The sequence below is a fragment of the Zea mays genome, chromosome 5 (assembly GCF_902167145.1).
Source record: "Zea mays cultivar B73 chromosome 5, Zm-B73-REFERENCE-NAM-5.0, whole genome shotgun sequence".
NCBI lineage: Eukaryota > Viridiplantae > Streptophyta > Magnoliopsida > Poales > Poaceae > Zea > Zea mays.
In genome coordinates, this window is record NC_050100.1 from 151570158 (window position 1) to 151583439 (window position 13282).

Consider the following 13282-nt stretch of genomic DNA (forward strand, 5'->3'; position numbering starts at 1 on the left):
AAATGATAGCTGGAGCAAATCGGATCCAAATGCAAGCAGGGTAGAAATCATGATAGCTATGTTTCTTCTATCCATCATTCATTCATGAAACAAGCGCTGCGTTTGTTTACATCCCACAAAACATATTAATCCCAACTCATGGACAACACTCCCAAAAAACCGCAAAGCTGAAACACAACCACGCGGACGAGACAGAAACAGGGGCAGTCCCTCATTCTCATTCCGCCGATGCGCTTAGAACTCCTGGGAGGCAGAGCTGATGTCCCCCTTCTGACCAGCTTTCTTGGGCAGCAGGGTCTGATGGATGTTTGGCATCACGCCGTCGGTCGTGATCGTCACAGTGTGTAATACTCAAAATTGTATACAAAGGATAATAGAGAAATCTCCTCAATTTTATGTGCCTTATTTGCATCATGAAAAGAGCATATATAAAAATGAAGAGTGATTAAATCAAACCAAAGACACTAAAATAAAAGAAAGTGCATCTCGTTGGAGTTTTATCGTTTGTGCATTAAATAAAATAATAATGTTAATAATAATAAAATAATAATTCTAAAGGTTGAATTGATCCCTAAATTAAAATTTAGGGTTTTGGTAATGAGAAGAAGAAAAATGATATGAAAAATATAAATAATATATATATAAATAAATATATCCAGAATTAATACCCCTAATTTCACAAACATAAGTTGTAGTGGTGAGCTTAAATTCAAATTTGGATCCAAAATAATGATGAATAAAAGAAAACATAAAAGATAAAGAAAAAAAAGAAAAGAACCCAACTGGGCTCACTATACCATTTCTGGCCCACTCTCTTCACGTCTACCACGAGGCCCAATTCGCGCACAGATCAAAAGGGGTGCCGATAGGTAGGCCCCACCCGTCTGCCTCTCTGCGCATTGTATCCTCGGTGCCGACATGTGGGCCCATCGTGGCAGCATCACAACCGCGTGCGCTCACCCTCACGACCTCTGCCTGCGGGACCCGCGCCCCAGCCGCTCGCTCTCGCTTGTCCCTTTGCCGCATGGGTCCCACTGGTCAGTGCCAGCCCCGCTCCACTGCGTACCTCGTCCACCCGCGCGCCTGGTCAACAGCCCTCCGCAACAGACGCGAGCTCGACGTGCGCGCGATTCGCGCCAGAGGACTCTGATTCCGTGGAACCACCTCGCGGGCGCCCTTTAAACATCGAAGCCAAACCCCTCCGCTCTCCTCTCAACCACCAGCGACCCGAGCCATCCATTACTAGCTCCATTGACGCCGTGTTAACGAAACGCGGTCCACGCCATAGCGGACTAGCGCTCTGGCCGTCGCTCCGGCCTCGGCTAGGCTTCTGGGGCCTTCGTTGAGGCTCGCTGGTGCACGTGATTTGCTCGGCTGGCGTGATTTGGGGCTGGGGTGCACGCGATTTCTCGCCGGTGTTCCTACGTCGCTGCAACTCCGCCCCGCGCCGTGGACTGGGTACCGTCGCGGCCAAATCCCTGGTGAGCCATCCCCTATCGAACTCGCGCTAGCTGCAATTTCACTTTTTTGCACATCACCGTAGGTTAGCTTCATCGGATCGGCGGATTGGGTGGCTCTCCGGTGATGGCGCGCCGCTGTCTGCGCTCGGGCGCCACCGCCTGGGTGACCGCGTGTGAGAGGATGAGCCCTGGTCGTTGATCTGGCCACGAACGGCCCCGATCTAGCCGTGTGCACCCCCTTCGCTCGGTAGAATAAGGCCCGTTGATCCGTGATCGGACGTTCTCTGGGCATTAGCATCACATTAAATCCACGCCGCAGATCTCCGATCAGACGGTTTGATTTACTCGCAGGTTTGGCATGCGCCAGATCTAATCGATGCCGTTCGTTTCTAATCGGACGACCGTAATCGGCTGATACCTCTTCGCCATACCACTTTGCAGAAAGACCCTTATAGAATTTAGAAAATAACCCGCCGTCAAATGCTGCAGCCCTCTGAGTCTCGGTAATCTTACGCCAGAGCCCCTGAGTTCTTCAGATATTGACGCCCAGTCCAGAGCTCATGAAAATCAAATAAATAAATTCAGAAATGGATTTTTTAATATAAAAACAATTTCTAGAACTTATTTAATCCATAGAAAATCCATTTTTAGTCCAAATCACTCCATTCCAGTTTCTAAAATTTTGTAATATTGTTCTCTATCATTTAGTGTCTCTGTTTGGTCATCAAAGCAGTAAGAAAATTAATTTATCATTTAATCCTATTTCAAGCACATTAAATCTTAGGAAACTCATAACTTGAAATTTATAACTCCAAATTTAATGATTCCACTTCCTATGATCTCATTCTAATGTGTAGATTTTTACTGTATATTTTATTTATATGTTTGATGTGATGTTAATTTATGCTATACTATGTATGTATTGTGTTGATGCGAGTAGACGACCAAGCCACTGTGGAATCTGAGGTTCAGCAAGTAGAAGTAGCTGAGCAGGAGCTCATTGAAGGCAAGTTGTGCCCTTGATCACTTACGTTTTCCCAGCCATGTTCTTATTAATTTTAATGATCTGCATAGGTTAATTTTGATGGGACCCTTTATGTTACCCCAGTTTTGGTTATCTTTATACCTTGTTCACCACTGAAATATTTTTGGGTAGTACCTGCTATTGCTTTATGTGGATTTGGGTATGGAGATACACTACTCATGATTATTCTGTTATTATCTTGTTATTATTACTGTTCATGTTAAGATCATTAAATTAATGGGAACATGGAGCGACCACCCGGGAAAAAAGTGCTACCACAAGGGTTTAATGGGACGCCCTTGGCTGATTAACTAAGAAAGCTAGTGGAGGTCTTCCTTACCCAAAAGGGGCAAGGGCAGTAGGGGAGTGGTCAGTGTAGGGAGGTCCTTGGGTTGATTTTGCTGCGATGGCGGTCAGGCGAGGGATTCCTGCACTGGAGCTTCCTATAAATTGTAGCGGGATTTCTGAAGCTAGTGGAACTTTGTAAAGGCCTCGTAGTGTTACCCTGCCTCGCCTCCTCGGTAGAGGTGTATGGGATTGGCCGTCTCTTGGCAGATGGGTAACATGACTTGTGGGTAAAGATGCGCAACCTCTGCAGAGTGTAAAACTAGTATACTAGCCGTGCTCACGGTCATGAGCGGCTCGGACCCTCACATGATTAATTATGGAACTTAAATTTAATTTGACATTTGCATCGCATTTGGGATTATTTTACTATTACTTTTCTTTATTATTATTAAGGTTTGGTATTTACTTACACTTAGTAATTGCTAATAAAATTTTGACCAACTTATAAAAGCAATGCTCAGCCTCAACCTTTACTTCATTGATTAGCCTTACACTTCATGAACTCCCACCTTTGGTGAGTTCATGCCACATTATTCCCCACGACTTGTTGAGCTATGAACGTATGTGAGCTCACTCTTGCTGTCTCGCACCCCCCCATAGGAGAAGAACAGGTGGTCGAAGAGGAGCCGCCTAACACTGAGGCATTCGACTTGATCTAGGTGGCGTTTCTCAGTTGACATTAGCGCCGACGATCCTTAGTTCGTATTATGATTATTCTTTTATTTTGTAATAAGTCTTCCGCTATGTAATAAATACTCTGATGTTTAGTGACATTTATCTCTATACACTCTGTTATTATATATGTTGTCTTCTTGGCGCATGTATGAGATGCACCCGGCTTTGTTCCTTAAAACTGGGTGTGACAGAAGTGGTATCAGAGGAAATGTTGACTGTAAGACGAAACCTAGATAGAAATGGACAACACTTACTTACTTATCTCATTCTGATTCATTCTATACTTACCTTACTCTGATTCTTTCTATGCTTATCTTGATCCTGTCTCACCTTCTACTGTTCTACTCTGACCATTCTTACCTTTTCTACTCTGAGATAAGATGGATTTCACACCTTGGAATCCCTACCTCTATGACAATCTTAAGAGTTAGGGAGCCTAAGACAAAATCAAAACTATTTTCTATATTTAAAAATGTTGTTTGATTGTTCTGATGATCAATGCCTGATTTGCTTCTTTGATTGATTGAGATATTATATAGGGACATCTTAGCATGTACCACCATAAGGTAATAAATTAGCTATGGTAGGTAGAACATTAATCTGCTTAGCTAATAAATCCCCCAAAGTAACACGATTCGTAATTACTGCCTTGTCTACTGCTCTCTCTTACCATATGTATCTAACTCAGATGGTCAATACCAGGAGGGGTGGTGGAATTGATTTGCCTCCTAATCGTCACACTCGAAGGATATATAGACAACCTCAGCCATAGCCAGCAGAGATGAATCCTCCTAATCCTCCACCAGGCGGAGTTGATCCACTGATTGCAGCTCAGATGGCGGTGATGCAGCAAATGGCAGACACTATGGCTGATATGCGTGCCCAGATGCAGCAAGAACGCTAGGAGATGCGTCAGGAAAGAGAAGATATATGTCAGGAGTTGCGCCAGGAGAGAGAAGAGATGCGCAAGGAGAGAAGGGTGCAACAACAGCAGCTGTAGCAACAACTTCAACAACAGCAGCAACAGCAACAAGTGCCATTGCCCCCACCACCACCACCAGCTCCACCTCGTGATAAGCACCGGGAGTTTATGAGCCATAAGCCACCGACCTTCGCCAGTTCGCCAGATCCACTTGATGCAGATGATTGGTTGAAGTCAATTGAGAAGATGCTCAACATCGCCCAATGCTCAGACCGGGAGAAAGTTCTTTATGCCTCAGGTCGTCTGACAGGTCCTGCTGCTGACTGGTGGGATTCTTATACTGCTGCCCATGATGCTGCTGATACTATTACTTGGGCAGAGTTCAGTACACAGTTCAGGAACTACCATATTCCAGCCGGTATGATAAAGATCAAGAAGAAGGAGTTTCTGTCATTGAAGCAAGCAACATGTCGGTCAGCGAGTACAGAGACAAATTTATTCAGCTGTCGAGATATGCTCCATAGGAAGTTGCTGAGGATGAAAGGAAGCAGGAGCACTTTATTGAAGGACTTAATGGACCCTTGCAGTATGCACTGGTTGCACACACCTTTCCATCATTTCAGAGGCTACTGGATAAGGCTCTTGCTATTGAACACAAGCGTGTTCAACTGGGTGATTTGAAGAGGAAGGCTATCTCACAAGGACAGGGTAGCAGCAGTGTTCGTCCCCGCTACGTTTCGCCACAGGGTACACCGACTCGACCAGGAGGACCACATCCAGTTCAGTATGCTCCACAAGGGTCTCCACGTACACCCCCTACTCGTCAGGCTACTCCCACTGGCACCCCGACGAGGCCTACAGGACAGAAGACCGGCCCTACATGCTTCAAGTGCAGTCAGATTGGGCACTATGTTAATGCTTGTCTGATGGGAAATTCTGGTACACCAGCTAAGAACAAGCAACAGACTCCTGGCAAGGGATATTCTATTGCCAGGGTGAATCAAGTCAGTGTTGATGATGCTCCTGATGGTGCTGACATCGTACTCGGTATGTTTTACATTAATGCCATTCCTACAACCATATTATTTGATTCTGGTGCTACACATTCATTCATGTCTGCTCGATATGCCAACACTAATGAGATACCCCTGCTAAATATGAGAAAACCAATGATAGTAATCACACCTAAAGGGCCTATTGAAGCAAATCAAATCACACGTAGATTGACATTATCAATTATGGGAAGAGAATTTGGAGCTACTGCTATAATATTAGATGCCAGCAGTATAGATCTGATCCTTGGTATGTCATGGTTAAGGAAGGCAAAGGCCATTATAGCATGCGGTAGAGGTACTATAGAGCTCACTAGTCCTAAAGGAGAAACATTTCAAGTTATTATTGCAGTAACAACTTCATCCAAGCGTGCAATGTTCTTTATACCTGAGGAGTTTGTTGGTGACAACATCCGGGTGGTTAGAGATTTTCCGGATGTCTTTCCAGAGGAGTTACCAGGGATGCCACCAGATAGGGAAGTTGAGTTTGTGATTGATCTTTTACCTGGAATTGCCCCTATTTCTAAGCGACCATACAGGATGGCTGTAGAAGAACTGAAGGAGCTTAAGAAGCAATTAACTGAGTTACAAGAAGCGTGGTACATTCGTCCGAGTTCCTCACCTTGGGGAGCACCGGTGTTATTTGTGCAGAAGAAGGATGGATCGCAACAGATGTGTGTGGACTATAGATCACTTAATGATGTTACAGTGAAGAACAAGTATCCATTACCCCGTATTGAGGATTTGTTTGATCAGATGAGAGGAGCCAGGGTATTCTCGAAGATTGATCTCCGATCGGGATACCATCAGATGAAGATTAGACCCTCGGACATTCCTAAGACGGCTTTCTCAACCCGATATGGATTATATGAGTTTATTGTTATGTCATTTGGATTAACCAATGCACCAGCTTATTTTATGAATTTGATGAATAAGGTGTTTATGGAGTATTTGGACAGATTCGTCGTGGTTTCATCGATGATATTCTTATCTATTCTAAGAATGAAAGTGATCATGAAGAACATCTAAGGTTGGTGCTACAAAAGCTGCGAGATAATCAACTCTATGCTAAGTTCAGCAAGTGCGAGTTTTGGATTGACAAGGTGCCATTCCTTGGACATATTATTTCTAATGGAGGAATAGCAGTGGATCCTGCTAAAGTGAAGGAGATATGGAGTGGAGAGTGCCCACTACAGTTACTGAGATTCGGAGTTTCTTGGGACTTGCAGGCTATTATCGGAGATTTATTGAAGGGTTATCTAAGATTGCCAAGCCTATGACATCACTTTTGGAGAAAGGAAGAGAATTCAAGTGGGATGAGAAATGCCAAGACAGCTTTGATCAGTTGAAGGAGATATTGATGTCACCACCAGTATTGATTATGCCAGATCTGCAGAAGGGATTTGACATTTATTGTGATGCATGTGGCCAAGGACTTGGATGTGTGCTCATGCAAGAAGGACATGTGATCGCCTATGCATCTCGTTAGTTGAGGAAGCATGAATTGAACTACCCCACTCATGACTTGGAGCTGGCTGCCGTTGTGCATGCACTGAAGATTTGGAGACACTACATTATGGGAACTAAGTGTCAAGTGTACCAAGATCATAAGAGTTTGAAGTACATATTCACTCAGAAGGATCTCAACCTTAGGCAACGCCGTTGGTTGGAGCTCATTAAGGATTATGATTTGGAGATTCACTATCACCTAGGCAAGGCAAATTTGGTTGCAGATGCCTTGAGTCGGAAGGAGCATGTTCACTCCGCTTTCGTTGTCCAGCTACCTGATGAATTAGCAAAAGATTTTGAGAGGCTCAACCTGGGAATTGTTACACATACGGAAGGAGTTACCATTGAATTGGAACCTACCCTGGAGCAAGAAATTCGTAAGGGTCAGATTGGTGATGCTAAGATTCAGGAGATCAAAGATCTGATAACAGAGGGTAGAGGCCTAGAGTTCATAGAGGATGAGCAAGGCACGATATGGTTCAAGAATCGGATTTGTGTTCCTGATATCGATAGTCTTCGGGAAACCATATTGAAGGAGGCACATGACTTAGTTTATTCTATCCACCCTGGGAGTACTAAAATGTATCAAGATTTGAAGCAAAAATATTGGTGGTATGGATTGAAGAGAGATGTGGCTACACATGTGGCTATGTGCGATGTGTGCCAAAGAGTTAAGGCTGAACACCAGAGGCCAGCCGGACTACTGCATCCACTGAAGATACCTGAGTGGAAATGGGAAGAGATTGGCATGGACTTCATTGTTGGATTACCCCGCACGTCTGCTGGATATGATTCTATATGGGTGATTGTGGACAGGCTAACTAAAGTAACCCACTTTATTCCAGTGAAGACCACGTATTCAGGAGCCAAGTTGGCAGAGTTGTACATGGCACGGATTGTCTGCCTGCATGGTGTGCCAAAGAAGATTGTGTCAGACCGGGGATCACAGTTTACCTCTCGGTATTGGAAGAAGTTGCACGAGTCATTGGATACGAGATTGAACTTTAGTTCGGCTTACCATCCACAGACGGATGGGCAGACTGAGAGGACCAACCAAGTGCTAGAGGATATGTTAAGAGCTTGTGCTCTTAAGCATGGTGGTAGTTGGGATAAGAGTTTGCCTTATGTGAAGTTCTCTTATAATAATAGCTATCAGGCCAGTTTGAAGATGTCACCGTTTGAGGCTTTGTATGGCAGAAAGTGCAGGACTCCACTGTATTGGGATCAAACTGGTGAAAGGCAGTTGTTTGGGCCTGAAATTATACAAGAAGCAGAGGAACAAGTTCAGCAAATAAGGGAGAATTTGAGAACTGCACAGTCCAGGCAGAAAAGTTATGCTGATACCCGGAGAAGACTGCTTGAGTTTAAAGAGGGAGATTATGTCTATTTGAAGGTGTCACCACTCCGGGGTATGAGAAGATTCAAAGTCAAAGGAAAGTTATCCCCTCGCTTTATTGGACCCTTCTTAATCTTAAAGCGAGTGGGAGAAGTTGCATATCAATTGGAGTTACCGGATCATCTCGTGGATGTTCATGATCTATTCCATGTGTCTCAGCTGAAGAAATGTCTCAGGGTACCTGAGGAGCAACTACCAATGGAGGACCTTAGTGTTCAAGAGGATTTGACTTATGCTGAGTACCCCATCAAGATTCTTGATACACTGACTCGTGTCACGAGGAATAAGGTTATAAAGATGTGCAAGGTCCAATGGAGTCACCACGGAGAAGATGAAGCAACTTGGGAAAGAGAAGAAGAGCTTCGCATAGATTTTCCCCATCTTTTCCCTAGATCTTCTTAAATCTCGAGGACGAGATTATTTTTAAGGGGGGTAGGATTTGTAATACTCAAAATTGTATACAAAGGATAATAGAGAAATCTCCTCAATTTTATGTGCCTTATTTGCATCATGAAAAGAGCATATATAAAATGAAGAGTGATTAAATCAAACCAAAGACACTAAAATAAAAGAAAGTGCATCTCGTTGGAGTTTTATCGTTTGTGCATTAAATAAAATAATAATGTTAATAATAATAAAATAATAATTCTAAAGGTTGAATTGATCCCTAAATTAAAATTTAGGGTTTTGGAAATGAGAAGAAGAAAAATGATATGAAAAATATAAATAATATATATATAAATAAATATATCCAGAATTAATACCCCTAATTTCACAAACATAAGTTGTAGTGATGAGCTTAAATTCAAATTCAAATTTGGATCCAAAATAATGATTAATAAAAGAAAACATAAAAGATAAAGAAAAAAAAGAAAAGAACCCAACTGGGCTCACTATACCATTTCTGGCCCACTCTCTTCACGTCTACCATGAGGCCCAACTCGCGCACAGATGAAAAGGGGTGCCGACAGGTAGGCCCCACCCGTCTGCCTCTCTGCGCATTGTATCCTCGGTGCCGACATGTGGGCCCATCGTGGCAGCATCACAACCGCGCGCGCTCACCCTCACGACCTCTGCCTGCGGGACCCGCGCCCCAGCCGCTCGCTCTCGCTTGTCCCTTTGCCGCATGGGTCCCACTGGTCAGTGCCAGCCCCGCTCCACTGCGTACCTCATCCACCCGCGCACCTGGTCAACCACCCTCCGCAACAGACGCGAGCTCGCCGTGCGCGCGATTCTCGTCGAAGGACTCTGATTCCGTGGAACCACCTCGTGGGCGCCCTTTAAACATCGAAGCCAAACCCCTCCGCTCTCCTCTCAACCATCAGTGACCCGAGCCATCCATTACTAGCTCCATTGACGTCGTGTTAACGAAACGCGGTCCACGCCAAAGCGGACTAGCGCTCTGGCCGTCGCTCCGGCCTCGGCTAGGCTTCTGGGGCCTTCGTTGAGGCTCGCTGGTGCACGTGATTCGCTCGGCTGGCGTGATTTGGGGCTAGGGTGCACGCGATTTCTCGCCGATGTTCCTACGCCGCTGCAACTCCGCCCCGCGCCGTGGACTGGGTACCGTCGCGGCCAAATCCCTGGTGAGCCATCCCCTATCGCACTCGCGCTAGCTGCAATTTCATTTTTTTGCACATCACCGTAGGTTAGCTTCACCGGATCGGCGGATTGGGTGGCTCTCCGGTGATGGCGCGCCGCCGCCTGCGCTCGGGCGCCACCGCCTGGGTGACCGCGTGTGAGAGGATGAGCCCTGGTCGTTGATCTGGCCACGAACGGGCCCGATCTAGCCGCGTGCACCCCCTTCGCTCGGTAGAATAAGGCCCATTGATCCGCGATCGGACGTTCTCTGGGGCATTAGCATCACATTAAATCCACGTCGCAGATCTCCGATCAGACGATTTGATTTACTCGCAGGTTTGGCATGCGCCAGATCTAATCGACGCCGTTCGTTTCTAATCGGACGACCGTAATCGGCCGATACCTCTTCGCCATACCACTTTGCAGAAAGACCCTTATAGAATTTAGAAAATAACCCGCCGTCCAATGCTGCAGCCCTCTGAGTCTCGGTAATCTTACGCCAGAGCCCCTGAGTTCTTCAGATATTGACGCCCAGTCCAGAGCTCATGAAAATCAAATAAATAAATTCAGAAATGAGTTTTTTAATATAAAAACAATTCCTAGAACTTATTTAATCCATAGAAAATCCATTTTTAGTCCAAATCACTCCATTCCAGTTTCTAAAATTTTGTAATATTGTTCTCTATCATTTAGTGTCTCTGTTTGGTCATCAAAGCAGTAAGAAAATTAATTTATTATTTAATCCTATTTCAAGCACATTAAATCTTAGGAAACTCATAACTTGAAATTTATAACTCCAAATTTAATGATTCCAGTTCCTATGATCTCATTCTAATGTGTAGATTTTTACTGTATATTTTATTTTATTTATATTTATATGTATTGTGTTGATGCGAGTAGACGAGCAAGCCACCGTGGAATCTGAGGTTCAGCAAGTAGAAGTAGCTGAGCAGGAGCTCATTGAAGGCAAGTTGTGCCCTTGATCACTTACTTTTTCCCAGCCATGTTCTTATTAATTTTAATGATCTGCATAGGTTAATTTTGACGGGGCCCTTTATGTTACCCCAGTTTTGGTTATCTTTATACCTTGTTCACCACTAAAATATTTTTGGGTAGTACCTGCTATTGCTTTATGTGGATTTGGGTATGGAGATACACTACTCATGATTATTCTATTATTATCTTGTTATTATTACTGTTCATGTTAAGATCATTAAATTAATGGGAACATGGAGCGACCACCCGGGAAAACAGTGCTACCACAAGGGTTTAATGGGACGCCCTTGGCTGATTAACTAGGAAAGCTAGTGGAGGTCTTCCTTACCCGAAAGGGGCAAGGGCAGTAGGGGAGTGGTCAGTGTAGGGAGGTCCTTGGGTTGATTTTGCTGCGATGGCGGTCAGGCGAGGGATTCCTGCACTGGAGCTTCCTATAAACTGTAGCGGGATTTCTGAAGCTAGTGGAACTTTGTAAAGGCCTCGTAGTGTTACCCTGCCTCGCCTCCTCGGTAGAGGTGTATGGGATTGGCCGTGTCTTGGTAGATGGGTAACATGACTTGTGGGTAAAGATGCACAACCTCTGCAGAGTGTAAAACTAGTATACTAGCCGTGCTCACGGTCATGAGCGGCTCGGACCCTCACATGATTAATTATGGAACTTAAATTTAATTTGACATTTGCATCGCATTTGGGATTATTTTACTATTACTTTTCTTTATTATTATTAAGGTTTGGTATTTACTTACACTTAGTAATTGCTAATAAAATTTTGACCTACTTATAAAAGCAATGCTCAGCCTCAGCCTTTACTTCATTGATTAGCCTTACACTTCATGAACTCCCACCTTTGGTGAGTTCATGCCACATTATTCCCCACGACTTGTTGAGCTATGAACGTATGTGAGCTCACTCTTGCTGTCTCGCACCCCCTCACAGGAGAAGAACAGGTGGTCGAAGAGGAGCCGCCTAACACTGAGGCATTCGACTTGATCTAGGTGGTGTTTCTCAGTTGACATTGGTGCCGACGATCCTTAGTTCGTATTATGATTATTCTTTTATTTTGTAATAAGTCTTCCGCTATGTAATAAATACTCTGATGTTTAGTGACATTTATCTCTATACACTCTGTTATTATATATGTTGTCTTCTTGGCGCATGTATGAGATGCACCCGGCTTTGTTCCTTCAAAGCGGGTGTGACACAGTGCCCAGTAGCTTGCTCAGCTCCTCGTCGTTCCGCACCACCAGCTGGATATGGCGCAGCACGATACGGTTCTTATTGTCACGAGCAGCGTTCCCTGCCAGCTCCAGCACCTGCGGATACGAAGGAAACAATCAATTCACAACTGGGATTCAAACGAGATCAGACAAGAGTAGATCTGGTAAACATGAAGAGAGGAAGAGGGGTCGGGGGATTACCTCGGCGGCGAGATACTCGAGAACGGCGGAGAGGTACACGGGGGCCCAGCGCCGACGCGCTCTGCATATTTGCCGGCTTTGAGGCACCGCACGATGCGACGAACGGGGAACTGAAGCCCAGCCTTGGAGGACCGCGACACCGACTTGGTCCCTGGCTTCGCCTTACCGCGGCCGCCGCCTCCGGTGGAACTCATCGCCGCTTCGCCTTTTGGGGGTCTGGAAACTTTCGAACTCTTCAAGATTGGTGCGGGCGGCACTGCAATTTTGGTAGGAGAACGGAGGGATATTGGAGGGAGGAGCGGGCGACGCCTGCGATTTTGTACTGTTAGGGTTCTAGTGAGAGATGCGCTATGATTGGCTGGAAGATCAGAGGCATGGATCACTGACGGATGGAAGGACACGGAGGGAGCAGCTGCCATGGATGGAAGGGCGCGGAAGGAGCGCGACTGTCTAGCGCCATGGACGGAATGCGCGTGGTGGGGAGGCGACTGGGAATGGCACACGCGCGGTGGCAGAACGCACGGATGTGGACGCCTACAGTAGAGACTTAAGGAGTAAGATATATATATATATGTATATACGGGCTCTGTTTAACTACAGGAAGCCCCGACCACCTACCGACTAGGTGCGCAGACAGCACTAGACCTTTTTTGGCTTACTGTACCTAACTGCTTACGCCAAATTATAATATGAGTTATGTTGATGTGTCTATCAGTTTATGCAAATATAGTCTGCTCACAATCCGGGTATCCGGGCCTAGCCTAAGCGCAAATTTGGTTCAGCCCAACCAACATGCCAATCGAAAACCACCCCTTACCCCTAAAACTTCGCCTCAATTTGTGGGAAAAACTTCTCCCCTCACCCTACGCCTCACCATAGCCGAGATCCAGATTTGCCCCCATCT

The 13282-nt window shown here is 45.3% G+C and overlaps 1 pseudogene; it reads right to left on the minus strand.

Annotated features, from left to right (window-relative positions):
* Positions 1-234: 234 nt before the first annotated feature.
* Positions 235-12754, minus strand: LOC103628554 (probable histone H2AXa; annotated as a pseudogene).
* Between the last annotated feature and the right edge of the window lie 528 nt (positions 12755-13282).